The 16553-nt window shown below is 37.0% G+C and overlaps 1 long non-coding RNA gene across 4 annotated transcripts in view; it reads left to right on the plus strand.

Annotated features, from left to right (window-relative positions):
• The window catches only part of LOC137856391 (uncharacterized), a 42362-nt gene that overhangs the window by 6051 nt on the left and 19758 nt on the right, over positions 1-16553 (plus strand). For 2 of the 4 annotated variants that reach the window (XR_011096420.1, XR_011096418.1), the window contains exon 2: positions 1418-1567. This is a non-coding gene — a long non-coding RNA (uncharacterized lncRNA). The other 2 variants (XR_011096419.1, XR_011096417.1) reach the window with 2 other exon arrangements.

Here is a 16553-nt window from a genome sequence, read left to right on the forward strand (position 1 = left end):
ACCCTTCTTGCAATACTTGCCACACTTAGATCAATATGAACTTTTTTAAAAGAATCTAAGGATTCATATGTTTTTAGAATCCTCAAGATGTGTATTAACAGTAAAACATTTTACTAGCAAAATATACATTTGAAATAGTTTCAAAAATGAACAGATGTACCACATAATTTCTTTTCTTAACTTTCAGAGTAAGGCCCGAAGTGTTTTCAGTCCTCATGCTGAATGTCTTTTACCAATGCTGAAAGCAGAGATCTCTCCTTAGAAGGCTCTTTTACTTCAGCATCATCCTTATCTTTTACAACTATACAAGTTAACCACTTGAGAGAGTGTACATGTGGGCTTTCAAACACAGGCTCTTAGAGAGACCCCTTTTCCTTGTCCATTTGAGGATCCTCCAAGGAAGATAATTCGCCTTGGAACAGAACTTCCTCTACTCAAGGAGACCTAACAGAAGTGCAGGGCAGAGCTGGAGCTCTGGATGAAAAACTTGAATGGGAGATGCACCCCATTAACTTCTCTGGAGAGGAGGAAAGAAAATGCAAGAAATCCAGTGGGAATTCAATTTGCTATAAGGAAGAAATGATGTTTTTGTGAGCTTTGCAGCCTGTGCTGCAAATTAAGTTTGAGATAGTATGAACACCCCACAGCAATTTTTCTTTATACATCAGCAGCAATAAATATCAAAGCCAGTTTGATAACTTTGTTGGAAGAAAAAAGAAGTACATGTGACATTGGTTTGGTGTTGCAAATGGCAAGTAAAATGTCTTGGTTGGTAAGGCAGGTAGTGGAGAATTTGTTCTTTTTTTTTTTTGATTCCAGGCCAAATTGTACTTCTAGGATGTTGGATCAGATGCTTTCTTAAGTTAAAGGTGCCTCCATACATGGGCTTTGCACAGGACTCTGTTTAATGCGTTCTAACATCTCCACAATGGGGATGAATATCTTCTGCAGTGCTATATGCATTCAATGATACCTTTGGGCTGGTCTAAGAAACTTAAATTTTTGGCACCCCTTGTTGTGTGTCAAACACAAACACCTTTAGGTAATTATAGCATGTGACTGGCCCTTCCTGTGTCAAGAATATTTGTTGTAAAATGTGCAAGGATATGGGAAGGTGTGCCAAGACTTCTGTGCACCTTCAGCCACTCTCAAGGTGGTGTGAATACACAGGTGCTTACATCACTGTCAAAACTGGGGATTTATCCTTTTCAGAACAGAGAACATCATGTAGTATTCAAGTGTTGGGCAAAAAGCTATGACGATATACTGTATTTGAGAGTTAAGGATTGTGAATCAAATAGTGTTTTTGTATTATTTGTATTAAAGTATACATATATGGACAAATGTATAATGTCAAAACACTTCAGCCTTCAAACTCAGATGATTTTATTTATTTATTTATTTATTTTTATCACAGAAGGGATCTGACCTGTCTCCCCATAACCAAGCTCTGGGAAGGACAGTTTAACACAATGCGGATGCGGAAGACTAGCTTGTTCTTAAAGCAGTGACAAGTAAATGGTGACATCGCCAAATCATATCAATAGGGTCTGGATCTTCACCACAGGTAAGGGTCTAGTCCTCTAATGATTTAATGATTATCTGCAACTACTATCTTTTTTTTTTTCCTTTTGATTTTATGCAAGTTCACAAGCTAAGTTTTAAATAACATAGTTAATGATGCAACTGGAAATATAACCCTGTGATTTTATAGGTGTCTAAAAGAGAAAATAAGACATATTTTTCAGTGTATTTTCATGGGAAAAATACAGAATCAACAGGCATCTCTAATTAATCTCTAATTAAGTAAAATGGTGATGAATGCTGTGTTATGGACTGGTATATGTGCCACAGGCTTTTATGGATTGTCTCCTAATTAATGTTAGGAGATGTTGCTTTGACCTGGACGTACCTGGTTATGTATTATGTTCCTTTGACTTGAGATAAATAATACCCAATGAAAACTCTTTCAAATGCTACATATCAAACATGTATCTGTTAACATAAAGAACAGAGTCCCTGATGACAAATAAAACAAAAACATCAGTAGAAATGTATTTCAGAGTGGATGTATGCATGGGAACACTGATGGCTTTGTGAAGGCAATTTGACTTGGCTCTCTGTGATGGTGTAGCTAAACAGATGCTTGTTCTACCAGTCTGTGCAGCCAGCCTTCCCAGACGTGGTGTTTCTCGATGGACTCAGGGAATTTTTTTAGCCTGTTTCAAGGCAGTCAGCCAAATTAATTTAAATTACCACTGAAGGTGTTTCAGAATAATCTGGCTAACTTCTCTGAGTGCGCTCAAAGCCTTCACACAGCCAGCAAAAGCTGCTTAGCTGGGGTGTTCCAATGGAGTGATTGGGCAGCAACTCTCTAAACCACTCCAGTTTTCCTCAACATAATCATGTTTATAAAGCAGAAGAAAGACTACAAATAATACTGCAGAACTGTGTAAGAAGGCTAAAATAGCAAGGCACATGATTTATTTAAGGCTTTTCCTCTATTTTCAATAATTATGGTTCTTCCGTGCATAAAAATTAGAGCAAAAACTTAAAAGACTAAGGATTTTTCAAGGTCAAACAAAGTTAAGAATTTTAAATGTCTGTGCAAAAAAAAAAAAGTTATGAAAGGGGTTTGGAAAAAGAGTTTGTAAGTGTAAAACATTCGAGCACAGCTTTTTCAGTATTGTTTCAGCTAGACCTTTGCCTTTGGTCAGGTAAAGGTAGCCATGCAGTAAATTAAAACAAACAGTGTATTATACAGAGGACTACATCTTCAAGAGAAAAAAAAAAAAAAGTAGAACAGCTTAAAATGCACAGCTACTAAAGAAAAGATCATTTCTGAAGCTATTACAAGTAAATATATCACTCCAGGAGATTCTGCAACACAGAAAGGAAAACTAAGCTTTACTGACCATATAGCCTTTCACCAAAAGAAATCACTGTATTGTTGGTAGCCTTGCTTCCATTTTTCATTTGCTTTTCATTACATTTCCTATTGAGATTAATAAATACAATACACATCCAAAGTGGAAGTGCATAATTTTATTTTCTTGGTGATTTCTTTGCATTGCTACAAAGCTTCCAAAGGATGAGTGAGTGAATGGTGTGAAGTCTGCATAGCTTGAGCTACACTTTCTTAAACTGCTGAAACAGTTACCAGCATGACCAAGCTGGTCTTTGCAAGGCAAACAAAGGGAGAGGCAGAAGAAAGTAATTTTGAACCACTTGCTCTTTTGGCTCGTTTTGTATTTGCCTGTTTCTACCATTCCCAAGTGCCTGCACTGTCCCTGGGGAAGCTACCTAGTTGGGTAGGTACTTCCCTTTTCTCCTTCCTCCTTCTCAAAGGAATGCTACTAGAAAAGCTTCAGCTGGGTGTCCCCAGAACATACGCAATGTGCTCTTTGCACGCACAAATGCTTTTCTCAAACCATGGCTGTGAGCAGCTAATCACTTTTTAATCTTACTAGCCTATTTGCCTCAGCCGTATGTTGGGGTCAAAATTCCTGCTGATAAGATTAAAGGCTGTCTTTGACTGGGGCCTACATAAATAATAGTGTTATTTCCAGAGTGGCATACATTAGAATAAAATGTTTTTTTTTTTTTAAAAAATAAGATGCCAGTCTTCATGCTGTGGGAGACCAGCCAGCTGCTAATTGTTTGTGATCAAAAAAGTTCTTTATTTGTCATCCTTCAGGGGTCTTATGTCTGTTGATACAATAACATTTTATTCCTCACACTGAGCTCACCTGTATTTATATAGTGTTGGAGCTAGATCTTTACTTTTTGAATACTGGACATCTGAAGTGTGGCTGTATTAGGACTGTTTGTCTTTAACTTTCTTATCAGGTTATAATTTTTGATTTGCTTTGCACCTGCTGTCAAATCTTCCTCACTGGCAAAGAGCGTCACCTCAGATTTAATCCTCTCATAAACTGATGTGTTTTCCCTATTGTCACACCATTTGTGACTCATTACTCCCTTCTGCTGACAAGTCATCCATTATATTATTATGAGTCTGAGAAGTACAAAGACATCATTCTAGCAATCTTTATTTAAAAATTAATCAACATATGTTGGAGAAACAAAGTGGATAAGTCTCTTGTTGCTTCTTAGATTATTCAGTAAAACATCTGCCAGAGAATGTACATTGAAATTGTGGCTTGACTCTTTGAAGATGCTTTGTGCTCTGTCACCAGCTTAAGCATAAAAACCAGTAGAAGATGAATTTTAGTCACACCTGTCTGTCCTGTAGTGACTAAATGCTTTGGTTGCTTTAGCCTTATGTTGGCAGACTGATGAGGCTCTTGGATGCAACCAGTGACATCTAGAAAATATTCTGAACCAAATAATGTACCAAGACAAAAAATTCTTTCAAGCTGTGTTCTAAATCAAATACATGGTTTAACTTGAAAAATGAAGGATATGAAAAATAAAACCAAACACTAGCTTTCCAATCAACAAATGCCTCATGTTGAGTAATATAGGCATGCCTGAAACCACTTTTGATGTCAAAGAAGTGCACAATAACATGTATTGTACAGATATGTTAACATTTCCAATATTGTCTGTTTAATTTTTAAAAAATGTGTTTACATGTTAATCCCTCTGGGGGTGGGAGTAAGATGGCAAAAATCAGCGTATTTCATGCCTTTTTGCTAAAGGTATGCAAAGATTGCTTTGAAATCCCTAGCTGAATGGCTAAAATCATACAAGAAATATGACTGATCTGGGAGCAGTGCTTTTGCCAAAAGAGCTTTGTAAGTCATGCCTGCATATATGTCAAATAAGACTTGCTTGTGATGCCATTCCCAGTTGCGTGTGTCATGAATTATCTTCGTTGTTCCTGTGTTGTGCACTCTTAAGATAGAAATGCAAATTTCCTGATGTCATCTGGATGGCCATGGAGGGAAGAAAGTGAGGAATGGAATCAAAGAGAATATATTATTGGTGACAGCAGCTATACTATGTGAGAGATGCAAGCATGAACTGAAGATCTTGTTAATGAGAGCATGGGAGGGAAAGCAGACCACCGTACAAGCTAAACCAGAGGTTGGGGGAAGGGGGTGGGGTAGAGAAAGGCACTTGCTGAGAAAAACAAAATAGACCTCATCTGGTGATATTTCTGATTCTGCAACCCTGGCCTTCTCAGCAAACAGAACTCACTTCAGCTGATATGGCCAAAAGCCCTCTAATCTTCCTCTTCCTATTGGTATGCTTCTCCTCGAGAGCACAGGTGTATTCCTGAACTCTCATGTTCTCAATAGTGATGCTAAAAATATTCAAAGGAATGCCGTTTTGTAATGAATTAGTTATGACTTACACAATTATTCTTTCACTTTCTAGTTTGCTGTTACTGTATCTTCTAGTATTTTAAGTACAAAATGTTTTCTTTATTCGAAAAATAAGTTTCCAAGCAAAATAATATTCTTCCCAGAATATTTCTTCCCTAGGGATTTCAAAATTAGCATGTTTTATTGTAACTTACATTGAAGCCAAGACAGCTTTTGAATTAACTGAAGCCTTTGCCAAATAATATATTCATCCTTTTGCCAAGTCTAGTTCAGGCTTGTAACAAAACAGCAACAGAAGAGATCTTGTGTTACACGCATCCCTACCGCTGTTATGTAAGACATGTAAACAAGTGTGTGTCCTCATCTTGGCCTGTAACTTCATTTCACTGCTTCTTTAGTTAATTTTTATTATATTACTATTACAATCCTTATTTCTGTCTTTCCCTAAAGGCTCAAAAACCACACTGAAGAATTTTATCACAGTACCATTGTTCTTAAGTTATGTACTTCTGGAAATGTTTGGTACTGCTTTTGTGTAGTTATTATCTTGTAAAATTTCCAGACCCTTGGTTTATACTTTTATGTAATATGTAAGCATCATTCCACTTTCTACTAATCATTCTTTGTGTTTAACTACTATTGGCATTCTTTCATCTATGATTAAGGTGATCTTCTCTGATCAATACAGTTTCTAGGTGTAGGTTTTACACATACTGTCTTATTAGCATCTCTCTGCAGAGGTCTTGCCTTTATATTCTCTGCTCTGTCACATTTAAAACTCCTTCAAAATATTCTGAAATCATAAAATCCCTAACCAAGATCATCAAAATTAGCTGCATAAAAATTATCATCTAGAGTGAGATGGAAAAACTGGATGTATACTGCCTTTTTCTGTTAGAGAAATATTACTTAAACTGTTGGTTTCTCTGCTTTCAAGTAGAAATAAAAAATAGTATTAGAAATTACCAAGTGTGTTACAAAGCATGAGGACTCAAATCTTTTAGAATCAGGCCTGCAGATAATGTCCAGATGTGGGTAACTTCAAAAATGCAGATGGGGGTTCTAGTAGATGTATCCATAATACCTTAGAAAAGCTTTACCTAGAAATTAAACATGAGGAACTTGCTTTAGCACTGCTTAAGCTTCAACACTCAGTCTTCATGGTGTGTTGAAATAAGCTGTGCCCTGTATTGTGGGGAGAAAGACACCAACATTTTAATGAATGGCTGTTATGAATGCATGCAATGTGTCTCTCCTACTCATATTACCATGTTATCTGAACTATCTCCCCAGACTCATCATGTATGTGCTGATGTTTAAAAGCACACGCCTGTCAAACAAGGTCTACAACAGAAATTACAAATGTCATTGGGGGGAATACCAAAATAAGAGTTCAAATAGAAAGTTAAGATGAATTTGGATAACCAATATATATCGGTTATTTTAGAAATTTAGATCAGTGAATTCAGTGTAAATCATACACACAAAAAAGTAATACGCAAGTCATATTCAAATTTTATTCCAAAAATTTATAGTGTCGCTTTGCTTTCAGATCAGGTAACAATGATAGTGCATGTTGGTGAAAGCTCTTTCTGCCACTCTAGAAAGAAAAGTAATTTCTGAGGTTCTCTTTGAGAGCACTTCTAACAAAAAAAAAAGACAGTGGAAATGAATTAATATTTCTCATAGGGAAACTATACAATCATTTCATGGGAAGGTTGCTTGAAAAATAGAAGTCATGTTGGGCAGGAAGGAATAGCTCCTTAGATGGTCAGGTATTCGAAATAGTAGGGAGTTAAATCAGCCCACTTCTCTTAGACTGTTAAGAATCAACCTTGTGTTCTACAGCACTCTTAATGCATGCAAGCAGACAAATCATTAGATGATTTTTAAAAAAGGCTCAGGTATAAAACTGTGTAATTTATATCCATTTGTCCACTCCCAGAAAACTCACATTTCACATGAAGCTAATATTGAATTAACTTGAGACTTCTTGTAGGAGGAAATCTGTTTCCACAAGTCCCACTGCTCAGAAAAACTGCATGCATTTCTGGCCTTTGCTAAAGCTGCTCAAGTTTTTCTGCTTTTCAGCATGACTACCTTTTAGTACATGTTCTTAGTCAATGTAATTACTACTTAGATTTCCTGTAAAATAATAGGAAACAGGAAGCAAGAAAGGTTGTTCTGTCTTGGAGATAAGTTACTGGAAATCAAAGTAAGGGGAAGAGGGTGAAAACAGTCTTGCAGGACTGAGGCCTTCTCCTAGTGTATGAGATACGTGGTCCTTCATCACTGAACAGATGTCAGAGGTCTGGTAACACAGCAGATCTACAACACAGTGACAAAGCCAGAGACATCTAGGCATTAACACAGGTCCTTCCTGATAGGCCTGTGGAGTGAAAAAAAATAAAAGAGCGTATAGCACAACCACTACAGCTCGAGAGAAGTGGATTTGTCTCCAATTTCCATTCTGGCCAGGAGGATGGTAGCAGAGGGAAGGGATTTGCTGACTGTCAGCCACCAGTGCCAAAAGCCACAGAGCACAACTTCAGTTCCATGGGAAACTTTCAACATTCTTCCTACCAAGAACAGCTCTAATGCATTATGGAAAGCCCACATTTTAGGAAGAGCCAAGATCCATAGACAAAACACCCTCCAGTTCTAGCAGCCTTAACCTGCTGGGGACACAAGGTGCCTACGTATCCTTTCTCCTCCATAAGCAGACAACTGGATGAGAAGGACTGTAATGATTTGAATTATCTCTTGCCAACAGCAGAAAGTCTGGCTGTATTATTCTAAGACAATTTATAAAAGAAAAACTATTTATACAAATCATTTTCCAGGCAGTGCATAAATATCTTCTGAATTTGTATGTTGAGGTGCTAGGAAATATGATTGCTAACTGGAGTATGGAAAGGTTAATAATTTTAATTCTTTTTGAATGTGGGAATGCATTAATTTGAATAGAAATGTCCTCCTAGCTAAGGAATTGTCCCCTTCCTAATTAGCAATCATGATTCTGTTAGTTCTATGTATAAAATAAGTATCATGCTATAAAGCATTCTTGTAGTTCTTACTCTTGTCTGTTTTGTGCATTTGTGATTTGAATGCAGAAACCTTTTTGTGTGACAATGAGTAAAAAAACATCAGCAATTTTCTTATCTTAAGGCAGGTATAAACCTATGCCCCCAGAAACAGTGGTTTCAGTGTTCACTTATAATGTATGTCAAGAACTGCAGCTATTCTACAGAGTATTAGTACGAGAACTAATTACTTTTTTTTTTTTTTCCTGCATTTTTCCTTGATCAGAATCTGATGGTTTCCTACTTTGGACACATTGAATTTATTTATTTATTTATTATTATTTTTAAAGAAAAAAAAAAAAAGGATGAATCCTCTGCAAAATGAACAAGCTTCATTTGAATTCTTCTCTTGTAACAATGTATTTATGGATCTAGTTCATTCCTTCCCTGTTGGGAAAGGCTTATTGCAAAATACTTTAGCTTCCGTGCACTGGATACCAACAATTTCATTCTGATTTCATTCTATAAAGCTCAGAAGGTGGGAATATCGAGTTCAGATGGGGCCAGTCTTGAAAACTGCAGGGCAGTGAGGCCCAAGTTCAACAAAGCACTTGTTTAACTACCAGCAAATTCAGAGTCACATGGCAGATAAGAAAGCAACTTTTATACTTAAAATTTATCACACGTTTAAGTGCTTTTTTGGACAGAGTCCAGAGTTCTCACCACTTTGCAGGACTGAGCACACACGTAACCTGCTCACCTGCCCAGGTCTGAGTCCAAACTCATTGAAGTCAGGGACTCTCTCACTCTCTCTGTGTTAATGGACATTGTTATCTTCATCAGCCTTTGAACAAGGCTCTTTCACTGCAGATTTTTTTCTTAGCTTTCCCGAACACTTTGTTTCTTAAATTTGAAGGATGGGAGAGATGGAGATTTCAACACAACTTTGTTTTTCCTGTCTCTTAAATCTCCTCCTAAAAATTTTACAATATTATTCTATTACTTCTATAACTATTTCTATTATCTAAGTCCTTAATAATGCATATTGCTCATACTTCTTCGCTTTTTTCCTCTTCAGGGTGACTGGTAAAAGATAACAGTTCATTAACCCTGCCATTATAAAATTCTTGTTAATTTGATCATTTCCCTCATTTATCAGTGGACCTGTTTTTCTCTGGTTCTTCTTTTATGCCTCTTCCATTAAACAGGTTTTTGCAATCAATGCCCCTTCAAGCATTGCTAATTCTTTGCTATTTACCTGAGTGACTGTAGTTCAAAAGAAACTCAGCCAACATCACCCAAAAGAAACCTCCTTTATGCTCCCCTGATTTCCTACATTTGGAAGATTCATGACCAGGGTGTTGCCAGTCTGTGCTCACAAGGGGAAGGAAAGTCTGTAGCTTAACTTCTTTTGTACTCTTACACATAATCTCTATTTATGTTACTAAAGCACTAGGATTAGAGTAAAAACACTGAAGTAGTCCCAGCAGGAATGGCAAAAACAACTCTATTGCTTATTTCCCTAGAGCCCTCATCATGGTTAAACCTCCTACTTTATCTGATTGGTAGCTGGAGAAGAACAAATCACAAAAGAACAAAGATAAACCCCACCAACTTGAATGGAAGAAAACCCACAGCTGTATCAGCTGGATCCATGTCAGCATCTCCTATTTAAATATTTATCTCTGGAAAAGATTTCTAAATATTCTACTTGTACAGAGTTCTACTCAGCCACATTGCTGGCTAAAAACCAAGTAGTCCAAATGCTGGTTCCTAGTCTTGAAAAAAAGGAAAACTTACCCATTCCAAAGCATTTACTCTCTTCTATAATGTATTAGTGAATACTTTTTTTATGACAAGACCCCAAAGATTCAAAATATGTGTAGGGTTCTATACAATTTAATAAGAAGGCAGAGCTTGTAGTCATTAAATTCGGTCCATCCCTCTATATAGATCAAGGCTCTTCAGGCACAAGAGTTCACCTTCACAAACGTGTTAGACTGGAGGTTAAGCTGAGAGAAGACTGCAAGAGGTTTTGACCTTTGATGAGGTACAAATTCAACATGGAGGATGAGATTAATGACAAATGTATGAAGATTGGACACACAAACAGATGGGATGATGCTACACTAATTTCTATCAGGCATCTGATTGCAGGAGCCCATTCCCAGCAAGGAATTACCATGCACAGGTTTACCTGATCTGTGGGTATATGTATCACGGAAAACAAGGAGTCATCCAGCATTTTCTTTATAAATCCATAGCCCTTGAAGAAGACATAGGAAACATGATAACCTTCTTCCTGACATACTCTCTCTCTTTTAAATGTTTCCGTGTTGCCGCTTGGAAATAAGGACCAGACACAAAAGCTCATCAAACTTGGAGTTTTCTCCTTTTCACTGGAACAAATTCTCGCTCACCTCCTCTAATGTGGGGATCCTGCAGAGAAAAGATGCTCAAAATAAATAAAAGCCCCCTCCCCAAATTTGAAAACACTGTGAAGTTGATGCTTAATACTTGTATTTATTGTTCACAGAGCATCATAATTAGCAGGACAATCTAGAATACAGACAGGTTATGCATGATGCATGCTTACTGCATGAACTCCCAAGTTGTTCTGAGGAGTATACTTCCAGCTCCCATTCCTAAGCAAATTAAGTGTTTTAATGACATATGCTATTCAACATGTGTTGAATATTTTCATCATATTCAACTAGCCAGCCATCAGGAACAAACAATAATTTTGTTTTGCATTGTTTGTAGATCTCAGCCATATATGGAATAGCTCATAGTATCTACTCCATATCAAAACAGTTTTGGAGAAATTATCCATATGAATGACAAAAGACCCTAACTCAGAGCTCCCACACTCTTTTGACTCTTATCAGAAAAGTGTTTTTCTCAATTAATTTTTTCCACAGAGTACTGTAAAATGTGACATAGCTGCATGCCACTTGCAACAAAATCAATATTTGCTTAATATTCTGAATACACTGATTTTTTTCCCTTGCATTCTCTTTTCTAAAGCCCCACTTGCATGCCAGCTGGAACACTGCAGTGACAAGGGAATTGGGACTAGGGATGGTACTAGGGTGAGTAAGAGGGGAAATGGAGAGGCACAAGAGACCTCTGTTTGTGGATACAAGATTTCCTCTTGGAGCTATCATTAACAGCTCCCACATCTCTCCTTTACTTTCTGTCTCCAGCATGGATCTTAGTCTTATATAAGTTAGTATATCTTGACAGGGTGGCTAATAAGTTAACATGACCTAGATTTTTTTAGTTATATATTGCCCCTAAACAGATGTGACAAGATAATATTTAATCACTGTAACATTCTTGACATCCACTGGGCTGAATGCCTAAAATCCACCTCTCATATCAGAAGTGTATGACTGGAAAAGAAAAAAAAAAAAAGTATATTTGCCTATTTCCTCAATTGTTGAGGAACTATAGACACACAGCTGCTCTTTTTCATTACTCCATAGCACGCAGAGCATAGTATTCACTGCTAAGCAGAATAATTGCAGGGGAAAAAATTAAAAAGGGAGAAATGAAGAGAGAAGAATGACTTGTCTAATTAAGATAATTTGTTTAGAACTGGGAAATTTGTGATTCTTCCATCCATACCTATTGTTCACTTGTATTGTATTTGCTTCTCCATCGCTGAAAATAAGCTTAGAGATTTTTTGTTTTGTTTTTCATCAGAGAAAACCACCAGTTTTATTCATTTGTCATTTATGGTGTGCATTCTTCTGTGCTCTTTGTCAGACTGCAGTGGCATATTATTTGGCTACTAAGAAGCATTATCTGACACCGGAGTGAAGTGGGGGTAGAAAGGCAAATTGACTTTTTCAACCCATGACCACGGAGCCACATCTGGAATTGTAGGATGTCTACAATAAATCCCATCTTATTATCCCGCGTATGAAATATAACTCAGTTAATGACCATATGGAGCAGATTAATGTGAGCAGAGTCTAATTTAGTAAAGACAGGAAAAAAATGGAATTTCTTACTTAATTATCTAAGGCAGAAATAAAGCAACAGACAGCATGAAAAAAGGATCATATTTAAGGGGCTGCCCATCAAATGTTTTAATGACATATGGGAACCAAGGCTAATCTGAAAATTCCTGGCATTGTCAAAATACTTGTAATATGGCTTTGCATTTAAAAACATTTGGCTAACATTTTTGAAAAATATTTAATTATTGGGGATATCTTGATTTTTCTGTCTGTCCATCTTGCAGTACCTCCAAAGGAGATGATTTTTGGTGACTATATTCTGTAATTAATTATTTCAAGGTGGAGTAAGTTAGACTTTCCAAAAATCAAGGCACCCCTGACTTGCTCAGAGGAGGATATACATGAGGCAAAAGACAAGATAAATCCAGATGCTGCTTGTTCCCAAGTGGTACTCCAGAAATTTATCTCATCTGGGATAGCAGTCTTCCATCATCTTAATACATGTAAAAACAACTTTCAAGTATCGTGTTCTGTCTGTATGGGCAGTGGGCCATCACTTTCCATACATCACTGCTTTTGATTCCTTATCCAACCCAGACAATTCCTTTGATTACTACTGCAGCCCTTAGAGACCATTTGTTTTCTCATGTATTCAGATTAGCCCTGGTGTATGACTGCTATAGTAATACCTATGAAGAGTGTTTTTTCTTTCACAACACTAGTTTTAAACTGATTTTTTTCTGTGCCACTGAAAGGCCCCAGCAGCTGTCGACCTGGTTGTGAAGTATGTTGTGCAGACTCAAAGAAAAAGATATTACTGTCTGAGAATTAAAGAATGAGATAAGTGATTTGTAAAAATCTACAGAGAAAGTGAACATAATTTTATAGCAGGTCTCACAGTTGTGCAGTAATTGTGAAGTCTATTTTGCTTTTTGCTGCTCTCTTTCATTATCAAGTTAGCAGTCACGTAAGTAAAAGATAAAACAATGTTGTAATTTATTTTTTTTTTTACCTACAACCCTTAAATCTTGTAAAATACAGGAAAAAACAGAGTTTTTTTTTTTTAATTATTATTATGTATTTATTTATTTATTTTTATTCCTGACAGCCTTCCTTTGGCTTTACCACCATCCTAGCTACAAAACTGATTTCTATCTGTGTTGTCACATATATGATGCTGGATGGCTTGGATTATGTATAGCAAAATGTAATTAAAGTTACATATTCCATGAGAGAGGTTGATTCACCAAGGAAAAGAAGATTTGCCAATCCAGAAATGAGGATTAAGAGAGAAGGATGTTTGCAGAGACTTGAATACATTAATTTTTGTAACAGCTTACATAGCAATTCCAAGACTTCTATTGTGTACAGTGTAGCTACTGCTTTCCTTGACCTGAAATTAAGAAGAAGGAGTGTACCTGTGTGGAATTAGATGCAAGAATATTTTATTTTGGAGTCAAAGAACAAATATCCTAGACTGATAAGAGTAGCTGATAGATTGCAGCCAAGTGGCCAGGTCACAGATGAAAAAAAAAATATGTTCAATCTTGTCTTTTGGGACTGCAGTTGACTGAAAATTAAATGGTTGACAATGATATTTTCCCATATCTCATTGTCTCACAGTGCTTGTTGGGCTTTTGTTGCCTTGGGCTCATGATGAACCAGATCTGAGAATGAGATAGAAATGTCACTCCAATGCTCTCTATGAGCTGTTGAGTCTCAACCAAAGGGTCTTAAGCCAGCCTCAGCAGTTAACAAAGAGAAAAAACATCTGTGTAAATGTAGGTGTGTAATAGAATGAAAAATATTATTTAGAAAAAAAAAATCTTTAGGAAAAAATATTATTCAGAAAAATATTCATTATTCTCACATTTGGTGTGTCTGGACTGTGGTAACAGAAAAACACCCAGGACAAATTATGTTATCTTGATATCTGCAATGGGAAATTCTGTATTTCCTTCTGAGTCTTGAAAGACACTGCTCCTGTCAAACAAATACATCTTCATTAATAAATGCATGTATTTAATAATTACTGTAAAAAGGAGCCCAAAACACATCAAATTTGTGGTAAGACTTCAGGAACGTGAGTCATTGTTTTTGTTCTTTGGAATCAGATTCTTTAGGTTTAACCTTAATCCTAAAGGATTCTTTCTTCACACACTTGTTTCTCCACACAGGCACAGACCTGCTCGTGGCTGTGGCTGGGGTCTGCAGCCCATGGAGCACAAATTCTTCCTAAAGCCATTCACGTGCTGCCTGGCTGCATTTCCACTAGCTGCCCAGCCCTTTACCCATCTGCTCGCTTCAATTGTGGTAGCAGTCCCAGTGCACTGGATGCATAATTTCCTGCCTGTCACCCAGAACAATCCACAGTGATTGGTCATGTGTTAAATATGGGTCCTTGCAAGCATTGCAATATTTCATTTTATGCTGCTGAAGGATCTCAGTCACGTGCCAGGTGTGTTTTCTACACGCTGAAAATCCTTGACTTGATTTTATATGAACCCGTATGATACATGATTTTTCCTGTAGATGTTGAAGTTTTTTTGTAGAGCCTGAAGTATGAAAAGAAAAATGTGCAGCTGGCCTGAGTTAAACGCAACTTTGCATTTTGTCCTGTCAATGGAGTGTGCATAAGTGATTTCGTTGTGAATACAGATTAAGGCTTTTTTAAATTCAGGGATTATTATGAGAGCTGAGCTTTCTTTCAAATCATGGTTTGTTGGGAAAGTGAGAGCAACTCCCTCTAAACCTTATGCCCCACAATAACCCCACATGGGCTCATTTCATCTGGTTCTGCAAATGTGTGTCCATTGCACAGAGCAAGTGGCTCCTATCCAATGCTTTCATTTCAGCTATATTTTGTGATAGAGTGTGTGGGACATGATACTGAAAATGCACTGAAGGGGATTGTTTTAGTGGGAGTTTTGAGGTGTCTTTCCCTCAGCTTCAGCCCTTCCTGAGAAGCAGCATAACAGATGGATCTTGGGCCTGCTGCTGGCTCCTCTGGGAAGCTTGACAGTGCTTCCCAGACCTTGTACGCTACCACTGTCTTAGCCACAAGTGTGTTCATCATCTCAGGCGAAAATTATCTGTGAACCTTCAGGTGTCTTTTTCTTAACTATTAAGTTATTTCCATACTTTTTTTTTTTTTTTTTTAAGTTCTTTGATACTTTTGGAGCTTGTCACAGCCACCAATCTCTTCAGGAAACTACTAGAGAATAAAAAGAAACAAATCAGAACAACAACAATGACAAAACACAGGAAAACGTCTCAGCCCACCACATATGCTGGTTAAGAGCAGATTGGCCAACTCCCATTCACAATATGTTGGATGTTGCTCCTGTAGTGAAAAATACATCCCCTACACCACTGGTGATTTGTACTGAGTTGGAAGAAGATGTTGAAGTGACATGCAAACTGCTAACATCTGTTAATACTAAAGGTTACAGGAATTTTGTGAAATTCTTCATTATACAGAAACTGCCACCTCTATATGTGATTGATCTGCAGCTGCATAGGAGCCTGCCCAAATTTCTGCCAAAGCTGTTCTCTTACTGCCTGTGCTCAGTTAATTCATCTGCTCTTGAGACACTCTGAGTGTGCTGAATCCCTAAAATGTTTACTAATGTATCTGAGCAAATGCTTTAACATAGTGTGGAGGTATGCAAAATAACGGTAGATTTAATTAAAAGCCACTGGATTTAGAAAATTAAAACACAAAAGTTAATGAAAAGGAAAGGTAGACAAAGCTGAAGAGCAGAGTTTAGATCACTTTTTTAACCTCTATCCAAATTTCCTTTAAGTTGCAAAAAAAGGATTTGTTGAGAAAGATTTAATTATTATTGACTGATCAATCAATGGCATTTCCTGCCAGTTCCTTTTAGAATGCCATACGCCAAATGCCAGTTAATCACACTGGTCTCTTTTTAAACATCTTTTCAGGAATCAGACAAGACCAACTGCATGCTGTCTAGTACACACTTGACTATTCAGTAATTAGCTCCTGTTATATCATTAATATTAAATCTAGATTTTGGGAAACGGAGGCTAGAGGATGGTGAAAACAAACCACTCAGCATAAATTCACATACAGACTATTTGATTTGCAAAAGTTTGTGTCTGCTCTTATAATGATTTGTCCTGGAAGTGCTTCATAATCTCAGATGTTACAGAAACTGTGGAGGGATTTGTACAATCTTATTTTATTTTGAGAATGAGGCAAAGCCATTTATTAACCCCTAATTCATACCCTTGCATGAAAATGC

Source organism: Anas acuta, chromosome 4 (assembly GCF_963932015.1).
Source record: "Anas acuta chromosome 4, bAnaAcu1.1, whole genome shotgun sequence".
Taxonomy (NCBI): Eukaryota; Metazoa; Chordata; class Aves; order Anseriformes; family Anatidae; genus Anas; species Anas acuta.